The 24,012-nt window shown below is 41.2% G+C and overlaps 1 protein-coding gene across 1 annotated transcript in view; it reads left to right on the top strand.

Annotated features, from left to right (window-relative positions):
• Positions 1–5,927: 5,927 nt before the first annotated feature.
• The window catches only part of LOC129541508 (monocarboxylate transporter 1-like), a 39,054-nt gene continuing 20,969 nt past the window's right edge, over positions 5,928–24,012 (top strand). Inside the window, exon 1 of the mRNA XM_055403456.2 lies at positions 5,928–6,108. The gene's annotated coding sequence lies outside the window, so the exon portion shown is untranslated. The remainder of the gene's footprint in view (positions 6,109–24,012) is intronic.

The following is a 24,012-nucleotide window of genomic DNA, read 5'->3' as shown; positions in this document are numbered from 1 at the left end:
TAAAGAATCCTCATGCAATTTAGGAGACCTGGGCTTGATCCCTGGGTGGGGAAGGTCCCCTCAAGGGAAAGGCTATCCACTCCAGTATTCTGGCCTAGAGAATTCCGTGAAATGTACAGTCCATGTGTCACAAAGAGCAGGATACGACTGAGTGACTTTCACTTTCACTTAAGCACCCTTTACTGATAATCTGGTCTTCTCTGGTGGCTCAGTGGTAAAGAATAAGCCTGCCAATGCGGGAGATATGGGTTTGACCCCTGGCATCAGGAAGATACAATGGAGAAGGAAATGGCAACCCATTCCAGTATTCTTGCCTGGAAAATCCCAAGGATAGAGGAGTCTGGTGGGCTACAGTCCATGGGGTTGCAAGAGTTAGACATGACTTAGCAATTAAACAACAACAGATAATTTATAAAAATATGATAAAAACATTCTCAGAGTACTTTCCCAGTTTCACCTGTTATTTTCTCTTTCGATTCTCATGACAAATCAGGTTTGTAGGTATTATCTCCAGTGTACCTGGTGAGGAAACTGAAGCCTAGAAGAGTTCAGTGAATTGCCTGCAGAAACATAGCCATCAAGTATTAGCACCTGCCTTCCAACTCCAGAGCCTTACTCTTCATGAAATATTCACTTTGGAAAGATACAAGTTTTGTGGGACCTGACGTATACACATTAAAGCTGTCTGTACTAGTTTTCCATGGCAGGATGCCATGATCTTAGTTTTTTTAATATTTCGTTTTAAGCCGGCTCTTTCACTCTCCTCCTTCACATTCATTAAGAGGCTTCTTTAGTTCCTCTTCAATTTCTGCCATTAGAGTGGTTTCATCCCCATATCTGAGGCTGTTGATGTTTCTCCCGCCTATCTTGATTCTGGCTTGTAACGCATCCAGCCTGGCATTTCTCAAGATGTGCTCACTGTATAGGTTAAACAAACAGGGTGACAGCAGACAGCCCTGTCATACTCCTTTCTCAATCTTGAACCAATCCGTTGTTCCATACTGGGTTCTAACTATTGCTTCTTGACCCACATACAGGTTTCTCAGGAGACAGGCAAGATGGTCTGGTATTCCCATCTCTTTAAGAGCTTTTCACAGTTTATTATAATCCACACAAAGGCTTTAGCGCAGTCAATGAAACAGAGGTAGATGTTTCTCTGGATTCCTAGCTTTCTCTATGATCCAGCAAATGTTGGCAATTTGATCTCTGGTTCCTTTTCCTTTTCTAAACCCAGCTTGGACATCAGGAAGTTCTTGGTTCACATAATGCTGAAGCCTAGCATGCAAAAAATTTTAAGCAAGACCTTACTAGCATGGGTGCTGTGCTTAGTTGCTCAGTTGTGTCCGACTCTGAGACCCCATGGACTGAAGCCCGCCAGGCTCCTCTGTTCATGGGGATTCTCCAGGCAAGAACACTGGAGTGGGTTGTCATGCCCTCCTCCAGGTACTAGCATGGGAGATGAGTGCAACTGTCCAATCGTAAGCACATTCTTTAGTACTTCTTTCTTTGGAATTGGGATGAGGATTGACATTTTCAGTCCTGTGGCCACAGCTGGGTCTTCCAGATTTGGGGACATATTGAATGCAACAAATTGATGATATAATCGTTTAGGGTTTTGAATAGTTCTACGGGAATTCCATTGCATCCACTAGCTCTATTAACAACAGTGCTTCCTAAGGCCCACTTGACTTCGCTCTCCAGAATGTCTGACTCAGGGTGACTGACCACACTGTCGTAGTAACCTGGTTCATTAAGATCTTTCTTGTGGATGCAAAAGTAGGAAGTCAAGAGATACCTGGAGTAACAGGCAAGTTTGGCCTTGGAGAAAAAAAGAAGCAGGGCAAAAGCTAACTGAATTCTGCCAAGAGAATGTGCTGGTCATAGCAAATGTGTTTGAATGCCTGCTTTCAATTCTTTGCGTATATACTTAGAAATAGAATTGCTGGGTCATGTGGTAATATTATGTTTAACTTCTGAGGAACTGCCAAACTGTTCCACAGTGGCTATACCATTTTATAACCCTGTGAGCAATGTATGAATTTTCAGATTTCTCCACATTCTTGCCAATACTTATTTTCCTTAAAAAAAAATATTATTATAATCATCCTAGTGGGTACAGAGTGGCATCTTGCGGTTCCAACTTACATTTCTCTAATGACTCATAATGCTGAGTATCGTGTCATGTGCTTGTTGATCACTAACACATCTTTTCTGGAAAACACCTATTCAAGCCCTTTGCTCATCTTTTAATTGGGTTGTCTTTCTGTTGTTGAGTTGTACGAGTTATTTATGTATTCTGGACATTATATCCTAATTTGCAAATATTTTCTCCCAGGTATTCTTTTCACTTTCTTGATAATGCCCTTTGATGCACAAAAACTTCTAATTTTGATCAAACCCAATTTATCTTTTTCTTCTTTACTCTTCTTTTGGTATTATATCTAAGAATTGATTGCCAAATGCAAGGTCATTTAGATTTACCATGCATATTTTTCTAAGAGTTTTATAATTTAGTTCTTATATTTAGGTTATCAGTTAATCCATTTTTAATTTTTGGATATGGCATAAGGTAGGGGTGCAACTTCATTCTTTTGCATACAGATATTCAGCTGTCCCAGAACCACTTGTTGAAGAGACTTTTCTTGTTCCATTGAAGGGTCAGAAAAAAATCAATTTGCCATAGATTTATAAGTTTATTTCTGGATTTTTAATTGTGTTCTCTTGGTCTATATATCTATCCTTATGCCAATACCACAATGCTTTGATCTCTGTAGCTTTGTAATAAGTTTTATAATAAGGAAATGTGAGTCCTCTAACTTTGTTCTTCTTAAATATTTTAAGTATTCAGGGTCCTGTGCAATTCCATATGTATTTTCCACTTTTGCAAAAAGGGCTATTGGGATTTTAATCAGAATTGCATTGAATCTGTAAAGCAAGCTGGGTAGTATTGCCACCTTAACAATATTGTCTTCCAATACATGAACATGGATGTCTTTCCACTTATTTAGGTATTCTTTAGTATCTTTCAGTAATATTTTATAATTTTTAGTGTGAAAGTCTTTCACTTTTGTATAGTAAGGAATCTGGCCTCATCTAAAGGGAGGTCTGACCTCTGTCCCAGCTCCTGGGAGATGACTTCCACACCCTTGCAGTTTCTCAAGAGGTAGGAGTATAATTCATAGTGGAGTCCCTCAGACCAACTTTAATAGTTTTATGCTAATAAGGTGTCTCAGGGTGGGCCCCTTCATAGTTCAGGCTAATGAAATGACTCAGGGTACAGCTGACAATGTTAGAAAAGCCAACAATGTGACTGGAAAGTTAGGACTGTGTGTCACAAAATAACAGCCCAAACTTCAGGGAAGCATGTGGCTGGAGATTGTAGTTCAAGAATCACATGGACAATAATTCTCCCCAAGTAAAGAAACCTCAAGTACTGGACACCAGTGAGCATTCCTGATTGGCAATATTCTTAGAGCACTTCACACATCATAGATGAGAGGAGATAACTCCCCTCAGGACCCCACCTGGAGAGGACAACCAGAACTTCCAGTTTGGACCCTCCCAGATGCTGCCCTAGGCTACTCTTCCTTTGCCTCAATTCAATGTATCCTTTCTCTGTAACAAATGTGACTGTGTATATAATAGCTTTCAGTGTGTTCTGTGAATCTTTGTAGCAAATTATTGAGTCTAAGCAAGGTTATGAGAATACTTGAATTTGTGGGCAGATGGTCTGAAGTCAGGGTGGCCCTGGAGACTCCCAACCTTGCAGATGGTATCTGAAATAGGGCAACGTTTCTTCCAACAGCACAGTTGCCTAAACTCTTTACAACCTCCTTAGTTAAATCTATCCCTAAGTGTTTTAACTAAAGAGGTTGCAAAGAGTTTAGGCAACTCCCTAGGTGTTTGGGGGCTTCCCTGATGACTCTGATAGTAAAGAATCTGCCTGCAATGCAGGAGGCCAGGGTTCAATCCCTGGGTCGAGAAGATCCCCTGGAGGAAAGAATAGCAACGCACTCCAGTACTCTTGCCTGGAGAATTCCATGGAGAGATGAGCCTGGCGGGGTACAGCCTATGGGGTTGCAAAGGTATTTTATTCTTTTGGATGCTGTTGTAAATGAAATTATTTCCTTAATTTCCTATTTATTCATGTTTTAAAAATACTTATTGAGCACTTGCTGTATGCTAGCCTCTGTTCCAAGTGCTTCACAACACTAATTTTATTCTCCTAGCAACCTTGAGGTACTTTGTTGAAAACTGGGTAGTCAGCCTCCTGAGTCTGTATTCTGAACTCACCATTCTGTTGATTCACGAGGCTTCGAGAAGTTTCCTGGGAACCTCTTATCTACCTCTTCACACTGTCATTCCGTAGTTCAGACCCTTATAAATTCAACACTGAGCCAGAGCTTCCCACTGTCTTCCTAACTCAACTGTCTACCACCTACGCTGAATGCTGCCACCACTCTAACAACTCTGAAGCATTGCTGATCTAAGTCCTGGACATTCCAGTGACAAGAAGTGCCTTCCTTCTCTGCATTTATGAACATAAAAAACAATTACTGCTCATAAGCTGAACTTGACCACGGATTCTTCAGTGTCTTCTAGTAACACTGAATTCTTACTGAAAACTTTGCTGTGAAACAGAGGCAAAGTGGGCGAGGGGAGGGCACAAAGCCTGACCCCACCAACCCCACTTCTCCTCAATCTCAGATTATTCATTTGCAGAACAAACTATAAGGTCTCCTCTCAAAAGTTGTAGGAATTAATTGTGTGTTTGTGAGAAAGAGAGAGAGAGACAGAGGAGCAGTAGGACAGGTCCTGGCATGAGCAAATGCTCAGCAAATGTAGGCTGATTTTTATCTCAGTAGTCACAAAGAATTTCTAAATTCTTTGACAACAAGGGCCTTAGACATACTTTTTTGGTATTTGTTAAATAAACATTATATAACTTTTATCAGAAAAACTTTGGTATCTGGACTTGCTTAAGAACCAAGGCTCTTATGAGAAAATCAGCCTCTAAAGTCTGAATTCAAAGGTTGGCCACTACTGCGTCAGTGACTTCTGTAAAGTTACTCAACTTCTCTCTTGAGCCTCGAATTCTTTATCTGTCACCTGTCAACAGAACCTACTTCACAGGGTCATGAAAGTTCAGGTGAGTGCTTAGTAATAGAATCATCCCCCACCCCCAAACTGCCAGCCATAATTACATCACGTCCTAAATATTGTATCCACGAAATTTGGCCTCTGCATTACTCCATGCTTCTAACACACACACACACACACACACACACACAGACCCCTACCCTTTTGGACCAATCTTGCCACCCTCTGCTTTTTTAATATACTATCAAGGTTGGACACGACTGAGCGACTGAACTGAACTGAACTGAACTGCCACCCTCTGACTTGCTCTTCTTTCCCGACTTCCATGTACCTGCTGCTGCTGCTAAGTCGCCTCAGTCGTCTCCGACTCTGTGCGACCCCATAGACGGCAGCCCCCCAGGCTCTCATCCCTGGGATTCTCCATGTACCTACCATCACTCAAAGACCATTAAAATCTAAATGAGGTCGCCAGTATTACTGTTGCCCTTTTAAACAGCGGAAACAGGCCCTGAGGGTTTTGAGTGACTTCCCGGAGGTCACTGAACACCAGTGGCCAGGTCACAGCCCACCTGCTAAGCTCTGGCCCCCGGCCTATTCCGGGGTCCCAGGTGCGCCCGCGTCCATTCAAACTCCGCCGGGTCCCCCACTTCCATCAGTCCCCTCTCCTCCCCTTACCATCGCGCCCCAAACCCGTCAGGGCCCTGGGGGCACGCCCCATCCGACCTTGGCGGCTTTCCCCTTTTCTCCTCCAGAGACTCAGGGAGAGGCCGACACCGGCGTCACGCAAGTGTGCTGGTGGGACCTGGGGGTGGCGGAGGGGCCGGGAGCCGACGCCCGCGGGCCTCGGGGCGCCGCAGCGCAGTCAGCGCCTGGGGGCGGCGGCCGGGAGGGCCGACTCCGCCCACTGCGCGCTGGCCGCGGCGGGCGGCGGGGTATAAGGCGGCGGCGCCCACCGCTTGCACCGCTGCCTGGCGAACTCCGGCTGCGTGCGGAGCGCGGGGCGTGCAGGTGAGCTCTGCCCAGCGCCGTCCGGGTCCGTCCCGCCCACCCTCACGCGGCGCCGGGAGCCGCGGACCTCGCTTAGTTGGGTGACGGCTGGCTGCAAACCGGGAGCCCTGGCGGCTTGGGCCGGGCGGGAGGGAGCCTTGGGGAGCGGAGAGCTTGGTCTCTGGGGACGGGGATGGGGGCGGTCCGGCAGGGGCTTAGTTGGAGGCGGCGTCTGTGAATCGCCGAAACGCTGGTGTCCCGGCTACCGGCTGGGGAAGACAAGTGATCTGGGGGAACTCGTTTCATCTCCCATGGGGATGCTTCCCGGCAGGAAGAGTAGAGTGACCTAGGGTGTAAAATCTGATAGGGTTGCTTAATCTCTTGCCTGCAGCATCTCTGAGTCGGCTTGTGCCTCAGCTAGGGGTGGGTGGGCGGTGATTTGGGCAGGAGTTGTTTTTCTTTCTGCCGTGGCGTGCCATGCCGCCTGTAACCTTCTAATCCTTAAACTCTTCTAGTTCAGTTCAGTTCAGTCGCTCAGTCGTGTCCGATTCTTTGCGACCCCGTGGACTGCAGCACGCCAGGCTCCCCTGTCCGTCATCAACTCCGGAGCTTTCTCAAATTCATGTCAATGGAGTCGGTGATGCCATCCATCTCATCCTCCGTCGTCCCCTTCTCCTCCCGCCTTCATTTTTCCCAGTTTCAGGGTCTTTTCTAGTGAGTCAGTTCTTCACATCAGGTGGCCAAAGTATTGGAGTTTCAGCCTCTTCATCAGTCTTTCAAATGAATATTCAGGACTGGTTTGATTTAGGATGGACTGGTTTGATTTCCTTGCTGTCCAAGGGACTCTCAAGAGTCTTCTCCAACACCACAGTTAAGCATCAATTCTTTTCAACACTCAGCCTTCTTTGTAGCCCAACTCTCACATCCATACATGACTACTGGGAAAACCACAGCTTTGACTAGAGGGACCTTTGTTGGCAAAGTAATGCTTCTGCTTTTTAATATGCTGTCTAGGTTTGTCATAGCTTTTCTTCCAAGGAGCAAGCATCTTTTAATTTCAAGAGTTTAAATTTCAAACTCTCTTAGACCTTCTTTTAAACCTTCCTTTGACTCATCCTGACTGAATTCTATCCTATTCTTGATTACCCGTGATTTTGCCCTATAGAAATTCCATTTTCTCCTCAAATCCTACCACCCCTGGTCTCCGTTTTGTTTTTCATTTTCTTTTATACTATATTATGCAAATCTTAGTGTCTTAGTCGATAAAGAATCCACTTGCAGTGCAGGAGACCTGGGTTTGCTACCTGGGTGGGGAAGATTCCCATGGAGGAGGAAATGGCTACCCACTCCAATATTCCTACCTGGAGAAATCCCATGGACAGAGGAGCCTGGCGGGCTACAGTCCATTGGGTCGCAAAGAGTCGGACAAGACTAAGGGACTAAACCACCACGTGAGAATCTTCCCTGATTTATCTTTAAATTATCTATTTGACTGCCTTGGGTCTTGGTTGCCTAAGGCTGGATCTTTCTGCTTCGAGCAGGCTCAGTAATTGTGGCTACTTGGCATAGTTCCCTGCAGCTGCACCCTCCTCCCCAACCTGGGTTCTTAGTTCTCAGAGCCGGGATGGAACCAGGTCTCCTGAATTGAAAGGTGGATACTTAATCACTGAACCACCAGGGAATTCCCTTTTATATGAATCTTTACTTTTGTATTATTTTTACTTTCTCTCCACTATTAAGTTTTTAAGGTAGTAGCTGTCTTTGAAATTCCCATAAGCATAGTTAAATGGAACAGTGTGTCTTGAGCAATTTTTCAGCTAATTACCATGACCCATGGAATTCTCTCTTGTTGTGGATCCAGTAACATCAGTTACATTATTTAAATTAGCCCCAAACCTTGTCTTCAGTAATTCACTGGAAAGTATAGGCTTTTGTCATGCCAGTTGCCAGTAACCCCTCTAGAGGCTGATGACTCAGATTTGGGATGCAAATTAGGAATGCACCCCTTGACCACACTCTGCTGTGATTGTACTATGCTGATATTTTTCATATAGAAAACAGCCTGGAAGGGGAGTAGATTAGCAATTTAATCCCTTTTTTTTTTTTTTAAGGGAAGTGAAATAAGATTGTTGAAATTACTGTAAGTGTATTATAAAGTGAGTTTTTTGTTTTACTGATAGAATAGTCTAGGACTTACATTGTCAACATTTAAGGACCTATAATAGTATTTTGAGGTAATAAAATTTCATTTTTGATACAATTTTAGTGTCCAGAAAGGCCCTTTGTAACAATCTTGCCAATAAGTATTTGTCTGTGATTAGTATAAGTAATGTTAGACAAACAATACTTAATTTATTAGTCTTTTGTGGATTATCAGCTTCTTTACAAAACAACTTTATTACTTCTTTGAAGTAATGAGCTCAGATGTAACAGTTATAATGATGCTCAGACTCAGTCATGGATATTCAGTTCAGTTCAGTTCAGTTCAGTTCAGTCGCTCAGTCATGTCCGACTCTCTGCGACTTCATGGATCACAGCACGCCAGGCCTCCCTGTCCATCACCAACTCCCGGAGTTCACTCAAACTCATGTCCACAGAGTCGGTGATGCCATCCAGCCATCTCATTCTCGGTCGTCCCCTTCTCCTCCTGCCCCCAACCCTTCCCAGCATCAGAGTCTTTTCCAGTGAGTCAACTCGTCGCATGAGGTGGCCAAAGTATTGGAGTTTCAGCTTTAGCATCAGTCCTTCCAATGAACACCCAGGATCGATCTACCTTAGAATGGACTGGTTGGATCTCCTTGCGGTACAAGGGACTCTACAATTACATATACAGGAGAGAACTAAAAAGAGACAAATTCAATTGTCTTGCATTTGAGATGAAAACTTTTAAGAAAGATGAGTAAATCGTAGGGGTAAAATTTTAGTCTTTATCATCTCTGGTGGCTCAGCGGTAAATAATCTGTCTGCCAACGCAGCCAGTGCCAGGGGTTTGATCATACTTTTTTTTTTTCAAGAAAAGGAAAAACAAATTTCTCTGCTGTCTTCTTTATGATTATTTATTTTCCCAACTTGGCCTCAAAGAATTGGGTGTGTGATAGATACTGGCAGTGGTATACTAGCATTTCTAGTAATGTAGATGACCATAACCCTAACTCCATTCTTGTTTGTTATTTTAAAGTACCAATACATTTGTGCCTTAAATCCTGGGACAAAATCAGTCATATATTAATCAGTAAAAATAGTATATTTAGGTTTTGGATAGTCTACTTTGGATTGCTGCAGAAAATAATGTTTATAGATTTAGTTTAGATTAAAATCTGGAATTCTACTGAGCAAAACTCTCCTGTATGGTGTAAAGGACTTCAGAGAACACAGTCTGTAACTTCCCTTTCTTCACTGTTACTTCAGGTTTTTATGTCCTTTTTAAAATGTGAATAAAATTGGTATTTAAGAAATCATGCCAAAATAAGACATTTCAAATAACAAAGACAGAAATTTGGTAATTTGGCAGAATTGTGTTGAGTCCATGTCTGGGTTTTGAATTTTTTATCCATAAATTTTCTTTTGACTGCTTGTATTTTATTCACTTTCTTCTTCTCTCTGAATCTTTTTCTTCCTGAAGATACTTGTAGTTTTAAATTTAATTTTGACACTGTGGAATAAATTTTTTAATACAAGACAGTGTTATTATTAAGACTGATGAGACAGTTCTTGGTGACCAAAAACTGTAACCATTAAAAAACAAATTGAGGGGCTTCCCTGGTGGTTTTGTGCTTGAGAATCCATCTGCCAGTGCAGGGGACATGGGTTCAATCCATGGACTGGGAAGATTCCACATGCCACAGGGCAACTAAGCCCATGAGCCATAACCACTGAAGCCCGAGCTCTGAGGTGGGTATTCCACAAGAGAAGCCACTGCAATGAGAAGTCCTTGCACCTTCAACTAGAGAGTATCCCACGCTCGCCACAGCACTCGACAGTGAAGACTCAGTGGAGCAAAAATAAATAAATCTTAAATTGAAAAATAAAAAACAAATTGTGGGAATTCCCTGGTGGTTTAGTGGTTAGGACTTGATGCTTTCACTGCTATGGCCATGGTTCAATCCCTGGTTGGGTAACTGAGATCTTGTGAGCCACAGTTCAGTTCAGTTCAGTTCAGTTGCTCAGTCATGTCTGACTCTTTGTGACCCCATGATGTGGCCAAAAAAAAAAAAAAAAATTAAAAATAAGATAAATACAAGAAATTGTGAGAAATCATAACTGGCATCTAAGCTCAAAGTTTAATCGGATTCAATAAGTATTATATTAGCTGTTCCAACTGAACCTTACTGTATCAAACAGCTCTACTATCATTGAGTGTGTATGTAAATTTAAGAATAAGTATTCTGAGATTTCATGCAAAGATGGGCTCGATAAAGGACAGGAATGGTATGGACCTAACAGAAGCAGAAGATATTAAGAAGAGGTGGCAAGAATACACAGAAGAACTGTACAAAAAAGATCTTCACGACCAAGATAGTCACGATAACGTGATCACTGACCTAGAGCCAGACATCTTGGAATGTGAAGTCAAGTGGACCTTAGAAAGCATCACTATGAACAAAGCTAGTGGAGGTGATGGAATTCCACTTGAGCTATTTCAAATCCTGAAAGATGATGCTGTGAAAGTGCTGCACTCAATATGCCAGCAAATTTGGAATACTCAGCAGTGGCCACAGGACTGGAAAATGTCAGTCTTCATTCCAATCCCAAAGAAAGGGAATGCCAAAGAATGCTCAAACTACCGCACAATTGCACTCATCTCACACGCTAGTAAAGTCATGCTCAAAATTCTCCAAGCCAGGCTTCAGCAATATGTGAACCGTGAACTCCCTGAAGTTCAAGCAGGTTTTAGAAAATGCAGAGGCACCAGAGATCAAATTGCCAACATCAGCTGGATCATGGAGAAAGCAAGAGAGTTCCAGAAAACCATCAATTTCTGTTTCATTGACTATGCCAAAGCCTTTGACTGTGTGGATCACAATAAACTGTGGAACATTCTGAAAGAGATGGGAATACCAGACCACCTGACCTGCCCGTTGAGGAACCTGTATGCAGGTCAGGAAGCAACAGTTAGAACTGGACATGGAACAACAGACTTGTTCCAAATAGGAAAAGGAATACGTCAAGGTTGTATATTGTCACTCTGCTTATTTAACTTATATACAGAGTACATTATGAGGAACGCTGGACTGGAAGAAGCACAAGCTGGAATCAAGATTGCTGGGAGAAATATCAATAACCTCAGATATGCAGATGACACCACCCTTATGGCAGAAAGTGAAAAGGAACTAAAAAGCCTCTTGATGAGAGTGAAAGAGGAGAGTGAAAAGGTTGGCTTGAAGCTCAATATTCAGAAAACAAAGATCAAGGCATCTGGTCCCATCACTTCATGGGAAATAGATGGGAAAACAGTGGAAACAGTGTCAGACTTCATTTTTTTTTGGGCTCCAAAATCACTGCAGATGCTGATTGCAGCCATGAAATTAAAAGACGCTTACTCCTTGGAAGGAAAGTTATGACCAAGCTAGATAGTATATTAAAAAGCAGAGACATTACTTTGCCAACAAAGGTCCGTCTAGTCAAGGCTATGGTTTTTCCCGTGGTCATGTATGGATGTGAGAGTTGGACTGTGAAGAAAGCTGATCGCCGAAGAATTGATGCTTTTGAACTGTGGTGCTGGAGAAGACTCTTGAGAGTCCCTTGGACTGCAAGGAGATCCAACCAGTCCATTCTAAAGGAGATCAATCCTGGGTGTTCATTGGAAGGACTGATGCTAAAGCTGAAACTCCAATACTTTGGCCACCTCATGTGACGAGTTGACTCACTGGAAAAGACTCTGATGCTGGGAAGGATTGGGGGCGGGAGGAGTCGGGGACGACAGAGAATGAGATGGCTGGATGGCATCACCGACTCGATGGACATGAGTTTGAGTGAACTCCGGGAGTTGGTGATGGACAGGGAGGCCTGGCATGCTGTGATTCATGGGGTCGCAAAGAGTCGGACATGACTGAGCGACTGAATGGAACTGAACTGAAATTCTGAGATTAATTAACATTTAATCCTTTTGTTTTAACTCTTACTTCAGAAAAAAATCCATAAAATTCATGCCATGGAGCATTTCTATTTAACCTCAGAACCCAGATTGTTTCCTTTGAATTGAGATGTTACAGCCTCTATAACTCAAACGGAAATTTTAGAAATCTTGGAGACATTTTATTATCCTATCTTCAGCAAAGGTAGGTACAATGCTCTGGGGCAGGTAATCTTCATTCTCAAATGGTGGTAGAGTTTTAAGGACTAACTTTGCAAATCCTCAGTTTGCAAAATATACCTGGAATTTAGAATGAGCTCTTCTAAGATGTGTGGATGCCTCAGGACTGAAATCTCATCTTTGTCTTTAAAAAAATTCCTTTTTTTGAAGTATAGTTGCTTTACAATGTTGTGTTTCAGGTATATAACAAAGTGATTCATATATATTATATATATATTTATACATCTTTTTTCAGATTCTTTTCCATTACAGGTTATTACAAGATATAGTTCCCTTGCTGTGCAGTAGGTCCGTGTTTATTCCCTTCTCCTTCTTTACAAAAGAAAGGCTACCTCACTCATCCCTGTTCTTACTTTGGTGTGCTGTTCCATGCTATCAAAATATTGGCAAACAATCCAAACAAAGAGAAACATCCAGAATGCATTGCCTCAGAGAGAGAAATTTTGAAGGAGACAGAAATAGGTTATAACAGGAATGTTTTTCACTGCTTTGAATTTGTAGGGAAAGAAAACTTTTTCCCTTCTTCGCTTCTAAGCTCTGTGGTTGGTCTAATAATTAAACAATTATAATAATTAAATTGACGTAAGACAGATTAACATCAGAAAAACAATTTCATACATATGCGAGCCATAAAAATATGACACTCAAAGAAGTGACCTAAGCAGGCAGCTTTTTATACCTTCTAGACAAGGAAACAATACATTTGTGAAGAATTGACAAAATGGGCTTGGGTGGCAAATCAGTAAAGAAGTAACAAGATATATTTATACAGCCTTGTCAGTCCTAAACTCCCTATCTATGATAATAAGGATGCCTTCTAACCTCCTGGTAGTGAGAGGGTACTTTCCCAGTGGGAGACTTATGTTCTGCTGTCATGGGGGCAAAGGAAATCAGAAAATTAGAGTGGTGTTCTTATATCAGCTATTTCTTAAGTAATATTAATTCAAAGTAAACAATATGCCAAATGGCATGTTTTGGGATGGCATATTCTGTTCCCTTTCAAATTCAAATGAGGTCACACCTTTTCTGATAGTGAGAACTGGCCAGTTATATGATGGCCATTTTCCAAAAACTGAATAAGCTCAAGTACCAAGGTTTTGACAATAATCTATTTAATGCACAAATAACACACTGTACAATATGCCAGAAACGACATATTTGCAACTATTGAATTTAACACATTTTAGTAGTCAGTGTGTGAGGAACTACAGTTTCTGAATTTTGGGGGGAGGGGGCAAAATGATTGAATACCACAGACTTGGGAGCCATTTGTACACTTAGAATCGAAGAGATTAACAGAGGATAGAATTGTATAATTTAGGACTTTATATCAACCAAGAATTTTGTCTGATTTTTTTTCCTTCCTTTCACCAAACACACTGGGGAAATGTACAACATAGTCTGTATTTACTTGAGGACTTTCACTAATCCTTGTTTGTCTCCATCAATGAATGGGAATGGGTGGAAAATTATATTTCTGATAATGTCATGGTATAATCTTACTCATTCTGATGAATAGCCAAAATAACAGGAAATCTTTGAAGGAGATGAATCTGTAATTGTTACCAGACCCTAGAATAATGGTGCTTTCATGTTCCGATTTGATTTCATCAATTTCTGGGCTTGAGCAGCTACATAGAAGCTTCTAAATATTAGAAGGTGATATCTAAATATTAGAAGGGCTATTTTGCCAAATCACTTTGGAGGACTTGAAGCAATCTCTGTCTGAGCTTCTGTAGACAGGCGTAGCCTAGTGGAACTTGCTGATCCTGGTCATATCTCCATTATGTTTTCTCTAGACAGACTGTCCTGGGGAAGTTTGGGGCAAGGCCAGAGTTTCTTAAGGAACATTGTTGAAGAAGTCTCAGGTCTTCCTGGAGGAACAGGAGGAGTCTGAAAAATTTGCCCAGGCCCCTGCTTGTTTGTGGTGACAGTTGCTTTTGGGGGGTGGGGGGGTGTATGTGTATGTGTTTAATTGAGATTGCAAAATAAGTCTTAGGTATCTTTGTTCATGTGTGCATATTAGTAGAGATAACTAGTTCTGTAGGAGAATTTGTAGGAAATATCTTGTATTTGTTTTTAATTGACAGTCTAAAATAAATAAAGTACTTTTTGATATTGAGGATGACCGTTCTTTTAAAAGGAAAGTACTTTGCATTTTATTTGATTAAAATTAATGCAGACACAAACTAGGATGGATTTAAAGACACAGGCTAGTGAAGAATATGGAAGAATACTTAATATTTCAATGATAGGTTTAGGTAAACATAGACCAGATGATTTTATGGCATAATCTAAACACTGTAAAAACAAATTCAGTATTAGTTTAAGTAAAAAAAAAAGTATGTAATAGGATAAGCATATTCGCTGTTATAGCACTAATCTGATCACAGCATTAATTTATAGTTATAAAAATGGGGCTTCATTTAATTTTCCAAATAATATAATTGCCTTGTATCTGTCAGGACCTACTCTAGATAATGAAAGTATATGGCTGAACACAGTAGATAATGGTGTTTGTTCACAAGAGCATACAGCATTTAATGGGAGAGATGGGCAAACAGATTATACCACAACAGAGGTGTTCTGCTAGAACTAAGACTGGGGTGCTGTGAGTGCACACAGCAGAGGTGACAAACCTGTCTCTGGCATTTCAGGAAAAATGAGACCCAAAAGACAAATAGCAGACCCACATGGAGGGTCTTCCCTGGTGGCTCAGTGGTGAAGCATCTGCCTGCAATACAGGAGACGCAAGTTTGATCTCTGGGTCGGGAAGATCCCCTGGAGAAAGAAATGGCAACCCGCTCCAGTATTCTTGCCTGGGAAATCCCATGGACAGAGGAGCTTGGCTGGCTGCAGTCCATGGGGGACTGCAGAAGTGTGGGACGAGACTTTAAGATTAAACAACAACAAAGTGATGGGAGAACCAGAACGAGGCACGGGGAAACAGAAATGTGTGAAAGGCAGAGGATGAGAGAAGATGGCACTTTGAAGAAGTTCCAGTACTTATTAAGGCTGGAGCATGGGGTATAGTGGAAATCAGGAAGAGGTTAAGTTCAAGAGGCAAACAAGGGTGAGATTAAAACAGGTTTTGAATGCTTTAATAAATTATTCCAAGGGTAGTGTATCTGAAGCCACAGAATAATTGTTTAAAAGGCAAAATGACCAGACTTCACTTTCAGAAGATCACTTGGATTGCAGTGTGGAGAATGAAAAGGGGAGACCCAAAGTTGGAAAGTAGGGAAACCAATTAGGTTATTGCATTAACCCATGGGAGATGGTGACCTGATCTAAGGCGTAGTGGCAGTGAGGGTGGAGAGGTGGACAAATTTAGAGCTATTCAGATTGATAAAATATAGGGCATGAAGGCACATGAGAGAAGGATGACTCCAGGATTTTGGACTCCCTAGCTGGAACTATGCAATCGAGTCATCACATAGGTGATAAGAAAACCACTGGAATAGATATGCTCTGAGTTTGCAGTGTTTGTTTAGGGCAGCTTGTGTGTAGTTCATGTTTAAGTGTTCATTTTCTCTTTGGCTATATTGGCCTCCTCTTTTATTTGTTCATCAAATATTTGTTGAGTATCTATTATTATATGGCTAAAAACTAGAGCTATATCACTATAAAAAGCCCCCATTTTCATGCAGCCTTTTTTTTTTTGGTGTGGAGAGACTGAAAACAGTAAGAGCTAACATGGTCTAGTAGTTAAGAGCACAAACTTGGGAGCCATTCTGATTAGGTTTGAATGCCATGTCCTAAGGTGCTTAACCCTTCTGTTCCTCAGTTTGCTCAACTCTAATTTAGGAATAGTACACTGGAAAAGACACGGATGCTGGGAGGGATTGGGGGCAGGAGGAGAAGGGGACGACAGAGAATGAGATGGCTGGATGGCATCACCGACTCGATGGACATGAGTTTGAGTGAACTCCGGGAGTTGGTGATGGACAGGGAGGCCTGGCGTGCTGTGATTCATGGGGTCGCAAAGAGTCAGACACGACTGAGCGACTGAACTGAACTGAACAGTACTTAACTTCATAGGGTTGTGCTTTTTGCATACTTGGGCCAGTAATTGGAATGTAAGCATGGGATCAGCACCAAAGGAAAACCAACCATAGCTTCCATGTTAAGCCAGGAATCCTGGCTAAAATCATCCAGGTCCATCCATAATGTTCCTAGCTTCTGGGAGATTCTTTCAGAAAAATATTTGCATCTCTCACTTTGTGGAAGAAAGTGTCCTCAGTTTAGGCCCTCAGGTTTCTCAGAGATTAAAATCAGCCAACTAAGCTTATAAACATTACCAAAAGTATACCATAGAAAAATCGAGAAATTCATCATCATTAGGAGATTTCAACATACTTCTCTTCAATTATTAATAGATGAAGCTGAAAATAGAAAAACAGCAAAGATTTTGAAAATTTTAAAAAAGTTTAATTCAACAAACAGTTCAACCCAACAGCTAGAAAATGTATATTCTTTCTAAGCATACAAGAAATATTTTCAAAAATTAATATATCAGTCCATAAATGCCAGTCTTATATCAAAAAACTGAATTGTACCAACCATATCATCTCACCAGAGTGTTGTTAAGTACAAGTCAATAAAGCTAAACAAAAGATTTCCTTTAGAGACATAAAAACCCCCTCCTTTGGGTCAAAGAAGAAATCACAATGGAAATTTTAATTTTATTTACTTACTTTTGGCCATGCCACATGGCATGCAGGATCTTAGTTCACTGACCTGGGGTTGAATCTATGCCCCCTGCATTGGTAGCACAGAGTCTTACCTAGTGGACTTACCAGGGAAGTCTTTGTTTTGTTTTGTTTTGTGGGGGGGTGAGGGGTGGTTAACAATGGAAATGTTTAAAACACTTGGAATAAACAAGAGTACTGTATATAAACTATATAGTATGCAATAAAAGTACTAAAGGGAAATTTGTTTTAAATGCTCATATTAGGAAAAAAAAAAAGTCTAAAAATTAGTCAGCTAAGTAGCCTTTATGTTTGAAAAGGAATCAAATAGGACTTCTCTGGTGGTCCAATGGTAAAGAATCCACCATCCAGTACAAGGGACAGGAGTTCAATTCCTGGTCTGGAAAGATTCCACATTTCACAGGGCAACTAAGCCTGTGCCACACAACTACCGAGCCCATGTGTCACAATTACTGAAGCCTTCACACTCTAGAGCCTGTGCTCTGCAACAGGAGAAGCCATTGCAATGAGAACCCTGAGCACCAGAACTAGAGAGTAGCTCCCATTCGTTGCAACTAGCGAAATCCCATGTACAGCAGTGAAGACTCAGCGTAGCCAAAAATAAATAAACAATGGAATAGAATAAATTCCAAATATGAAGAATGCAAACGATGGTAAAAATAATAACAAATCAATGAAATAAGGGGAAAGTACAATAAAATATCGATAAACCGAGAGTGTTCTTTTTTATGGATATATTGCAGTTGGAGGAAAAACCTGTTCAGGACAGAGAGGTTCTTGTGAGAATGTTCTTTGAAGATAACTTATAAAATAGATAAATTCCTGAGATTAAAGTGGGGAAAGAAGACATAAGAATCAGTGATAATATCCATAAAGAGATTAAAATATAAAAATTCTATGCCAGTAATTTGAAAACTTTGACAGAATGGAAGAAGCCATAAAAAAATATCCTAAAAAGATAGACTCAAAATGCAGCTGAAGGAATGAATAGATCTATAATTGTTGAGAAAATTTAAGATAAGATTTGAAATCTTCCCCCAAAACATAAAGTACCCAAAGAGTATTACTAGTAAATTCTACCAAACTTAAAAGGAGTAGATCATTCCAATCTTATATAATCTCTCTCTGAGAGGAGGAAAAAGAAAACATCTCCTAACTTACTTTATGACTCTAATATAAAATTGATATTTAAGTCAGAAAAGGACAGTATGAGAAGGGAAAATTATATTTCCAAATCTTTTTGGATACATTTTTAAAAAATCCAAACAATATAATAATTTAACTTAGAAACATACTTTAAAAAAAGATGTATATTGTGACCAAGTTGGGCATAGTCTAGGAATGCAAGGGGTGGCTTAACATGTAAAAAAAAAAAAAACTATAAACATTACTCATTATTTGTACAGATAAAAGAAGAAATACCTTGTGAAGGTATTATGGGAGAAAAATACCTGAATTCAGTGGTCACTGGATTTAAAGTTCTTAATGAGCTAGGAATGAAACTTCCCAAATCTGATAATATATTTGGCAAACTTTGGAGTAAATACTTTTCTTGATGATGAGACACTATATACATAATTTTATTTAATAAATAAAATTAAGGTTATATTAGTGGTCATGTATGGATGTGAGAGTTGGACTGTGAAGAAAGCTGAGCACCAAAGAATTGATGCTTTTGAACTGTGGTGCTGGAGAAGACTCTTGAGAGTCCCTTGGACTGCAAGGAGATCCAACCAGTCCATTCTAAAGGAGGTTGATCCTGGGTGTTCATGGGAAGGACTGATGCTAAAGCTGAAACTGCAATACTTTGGCCACCTCATGCGAAGAGTTGACTCACTGGAAAAGACTCTGATGCTGGGAGGGATTGGGGGCAGGAGGAGAAGGGGATGACAGAGAATGAGATGGCTGGATGGCATCACCAACTTGATGGACATGAGTTTGAGTGAACTCTGGGAGTTGGTGATAGACAGGGAGGCCTGGCGTGCTGTGATTCATGGGGTCGCAAAGAGTCAGACATGACTGAGCGACTGAACTGAACTGAAGCACAAGCATTGCCATACTATGACAATCTGAAAACTGAGACAGCTACTAAATGACTAATGAGCTGGTAGCACATACAACGTGGAGCTGCTGGCACAAGAATGATGCACATCCCAGGCAAGAAGTAGAGGGATGATGTGAGATTTATCATGCTAATCAGAATAGCATGCAATTTAAAGCTTATTGTTTATTTCTGGAATTTTCTATTTAATATTTTCAGACTGCAGTTTGATAATGAATAACTAAAACTGCAGAAAGCAAAACTTCAGATAAAGGGGCACTTCTTAGTAGCTCAGTCATGTCCGATTCTTTGTGACCCTTTGGACTGTAGCCCACCAGGCTTCTCTGTCCATGGGATTTTTCAGGCAAGAATACTGGAATGAGTTGCCATTTCTTGCACCAGGGGATCTTCTTGACCCAGGGATTGAAACTGCATCTCCTGTGTCTCCTGCATTGCAGGTGGACCCTACCCATTGAGCCATACTGGAGTGGGTTTACTATATACAAAAATCAACTGTAGTGGAATTGCTTTTGGAATGGTAAAGTGAGGTCTTCTGAAACTTTGCTCTTTCATAAAAGCAATAAGAACATTGGCCAAAAAAACAAACAAACCCACACTTTTGAAAACTCAAAATTAACCCAAGGCTTGCAATAATCCAAAGAGAATATAATCAAGAAACAACTGAACCTCAGAACAGCAAGATTTGTGGTATTTTAACATGATCTATACCTGTTCTCCAGAGAAGGCAATGGCAACCCACTCCAGTACTCTTGCCTGGAAAATCCCATAGACGGAGGAGCCTGGTAGGCTGCAGTCCATGGGGTCGAAATGAGTCGAACACGACTGAGCGACTTCACTTTCACTTTTCACTTTCATGCATTGGAGGAGGAAATGGCAACCCACTCCAGTGTTCTTGCCTGGAGAATCCCAGGGACGGGGGAGCCTGGTGGGCTGCCGTCTATGGGGTCGCACAGAGTCAGACACGACTGAAGCAACTTAGCAGCAGCAGCATACCTGTTCTCATCTCCCCAACTCTAGTAGAACTGAAAACAAAAACCTCACAATCATAGGGGCCATGAAAATCATCAGTGTAGTAATCACTGTGGGGACAGAATTGTTTGGAACTCACAAAAAAGCCCCATTCTTAGAGAAATATTATTAGCCAATATGTCTGACAGTCGTGGAAACTCTAACTCACAGAGCTTGCCTTTGACTTGATTCAGAGCTGCTGCTGCTGCTGCTGCTAAGTCGCTTCAGTCGTGTCCAACTCTGGGCAACCCCATAGGCGGCAGCCCAACAGGCTCCCCCGTCCCTGGGATTCTCCAGGCAAGAACACTGGAGTGGGTTGCCATTTCCTTCTCCAAGGCATGAAAGTGAAAGTGAAGTCACTCAGTCGTGTCCGACTCTCAGCGACCCCACAGACTGCAGCCTACCAGGCTCCTCCATCCTTGGGATTTTCCAGGCAAGAGTACTGGAGTGGGGTGCCATTGCCTTCTCCAGATTCAGAGTTTGCCCAGTAAAACAGTTTTTTCCCCAGGACATTTGTTGAAAACAATCAGGGACAATTACTTAACGTCTCAGCTGCCTGAATTGGAAAAACAATTGGGGCAAACAAAAAGCTGACCAAGCACTTCAAAACAAAAGCTGGGGAGTGAGATGTTCACAGTGGGCTTCGAAAAGCTCTGCCATATTCCCAGGATACTAGAAGGTCATGCACACTGTGTCCATGCTTAGGAAAGACCTGAGAAGGCCTGAATCTCCCTCCTCTGACTGACCTTGAAGCTCTATACAAGCAGGAATTGAAGGCTAAGGCAGAATTGTAAGCTGCCTGCTGGATATTTGAAAGCATGCCCCAACATACAAGTAAAACCCTTTGGTGAAGCCTGGGAGATATACTGACTGATTCAAGGCATTTTAAGAAAATTTTTGTCCAACCATTGGCTAATCACTGAGCTAAGCAAGATTTCAATAGCAACATATGACAAAAAGTACAAACTTCATGGAATTTATTTAGGAAATTCATTAAACAAACAAAGGGCAATAGTAGTAGTGTCAACATGAATAACAAACAGCAATAACAACTAGCCGTGGGGAGGAAGGGAATCTGAAATCAGATTGCCACAGTTGCCGCACTGTATTATTTTAAATGTCCAGTTTGCAATAAAAACACAAAAACAAAATGTGAGATACTCAAAGAAACAGAAAACTATGGTCTGTAGACAGAAAAGTCATTAAATAGAAACTATCCCCAAGGAAGCCAAGACATTTGGACTTACTAGACAAGGGCTTTAAATTACCTATTACAAAGTTTTTTTTTTTAAGAATTAAAACCATGTCTAAAGAACTAAAAGAAATGATTTGAGAACAACATCTCATCAAATAGACAGTAGTTATTTAAAAATGAAAAAGTCAAATAGAAATTCTGGAGCTGAAAAAAAAATAGTAACTAAGTGAAAAAAATTGTAAGAGGGACTCAACAGCAGACTTCAGCTGGCAGAAGAATCAGTAAACCTGAACACTGGTCAATTATCAAATCTAAGGGGGGAAAAATAAATGAAAAGTGAATAGAACCTCAGAGACAAAGACAAAGAGAATCTTGAAAGCAACAAGAGAGAAGCAACTCATTACAAACCAAACCTCAATAAGGTTCAGTTCAGTTCAGTTCATTTCCTCAGTCGTGTCCAACTCTTTGCAACCCTGTGAACTGCAGCACGCCAGTCCTCCCTGTTCATCACCAACTCCCAGAGCTTACCCAAATTCATGTCCATTGAGTCGGTGATGCCATCCAACCATCTCATCCTCTGTCGTCCCCTTCTTCTCCTGCCCTCAATCTTTCCCAGCATCAGGGTCTTTTCCAATGAGTCATCTGCATTAGGTGGCCAAAATATTGGAGTTTCAGCTTCAACATCAGTCCCTCCACTAAACACTCAGGACTGATCTCCTTTAGGATAGACTGGTGGGTCTCCTTGCTGTCCAAGGGACTCTCAAGAGTTTTCTCCAATACCACAGCTCAAAAGTATCAATTATTACGTGCTCAGCTTTCTTTATAATCCAACTCTCACATCCATACATGATTACTGGAAAAACCATAGCCTTGACTAGACGGAGCTTTGTTTGCAAAGTAATGTCTCTGCTTTTTAATATGCTGTCTAGGTTGGTCATAACTTTCCTTCCAAGAAGTAAGCGTTTTTTAATTTCATGGCTGCAATCAGCATCTGCAGTGATTTTGGAGCCCAGAAAAATAAAGTCTGACACGGTTTCCATTGATTCCCCATCTATTTGCCATGAAGTGAAGGGACCGGATGCCAAGATCTTAGTTTTCTGAATCTTAGTTTTCTTAGTTTTCGCGTTAAGCAAACTTTTCCACTCTCCTCTTTCATTTTCTGCCATAAAGGTGGTGTCATCTGTATATCTGAGGTTATTGATATTTCTCCCGGCAATCTTGATTCCAGCCTGTGCTGCTTCTAGCCCAGCATTTCTCATGATGTACTCTGCATATAAGTTAAATAAGCAGGGTGACAATATACAGCCTTGACGTACTCCTTTTCCTATTTGGAACCAGTCTGTTGTTCCATGTCCAGTTCTAACTGTTGCTGCCTGACCTGCATACAGGTTTCTCAAGAGGCAGCTCAGGTGGTCTGGTATTCCTATCTCTTTCAGAATTTCCCACAGTTTATTGTGATCCACACAGTCAAAGGCTTTGGCATAGTCAATGAAACAGAAATAGATGTTTTTCTGGAACTGTCTTGCTTGTGCAATGATCCAGTGGATGTTGGCAATTTGATCTCTGGTTCCTCTGCCTTTTCTAAATCCAGCTTGAACATCTGAAAGTTCATGGTTCACGTATTGCTGAAGCCTGGCTTGGAGAATTTTAAGCAGTACTTTGCTAGTGTGTGAGATGAGTGCAATTGTGTGGTGGCTTGAACATTCTCTGGCATTTCCTTTCTTTGGGATTGGAATGAAAATTGACCTAGTCCCGTAGCCACTGCTGTGTTTTCAAAATTTGCTGACATATTGAGTGCAGCACTTTCACAGCATCATCTTTCAGGATTTGAAATAGTTCAACTGGAATTCCATCTCCTCCACTAGCTTTGTTCACAGTGATGCTTCCTAAGGCCCACTTGACTTCACATTCCAGGATGTCTGGCTCTAGTTGAGTGATTACATCGTGATTATCTGGGTCATGAAGATCTTTTTTGTACAGTTCTGTGTATTCTTGCCACCTCTTCTTAATATCTTTTGCTTCTGTTAGGTCCAAACCATTTCTGTCCTTTATTGAGCCCATCTTTGCATGAAATGTTCCCTTGGTATCTCTAATTTTCTTGAAGAGATCTCTTGTTTTTCCTATTCTGTTGTTTTCCTTTATTTCTTTGCATTGATCGTTGAGGAAGGCTTTCTTATCTCTCCTTGCTATTCTTTGGAACTCTGCATTCAAATGGGAATATCTTTCCTTTTCTCCTTTGCTTTTCACTTCTCTTCTTTTCACAGCTATTTGTAAGGCCTCCTCAGACAGCCATTTTGCTTTTTTGCATTTCTTTTTCTTGGGGATGGTCTTGATCACTGCCTCCTGTACAATGTCATGAACCTCCATCCATAGTTCATCAGGCACTCTGTCTATCAGATCTAGTCCCTTAAATCTATTTCTCACTTCCACTGTATAGTCATAAGGTATTTGATTTAGTCATACCTGAATGGTCTAGTGGTTTTCCCCACTTTCTTCAAGTCTGAATTTGGCAATAAGGAGCTCATGATCTGAGCCACAGTCAGCTCCCAGTCTTATTTTTGCTGACTGCATAGACCTTCTCCATCTTTGGCTAAAAAGAATGTAATCAATCTGATTTTGGCATTGGTCATCTGGT

The sequence above is a fragment of the Moschus berezovskii genome, chromosome 4, assembly GCF_049115385.1.
Source record: "Moschus berezovskii isolate FMDL1 chromosome 4, NW_MosBer_1.0, whole genome shotgun sequence".
Lineage (NCBI taxonomy): Eukaryota > Metazoa > Chordata > Mammalia > Artiodactyla > Moschidae > Moschus > Moschus berezovskii.
This window is presented reverse-complemented; position numbering and strand designations above follow the sequence as displayed.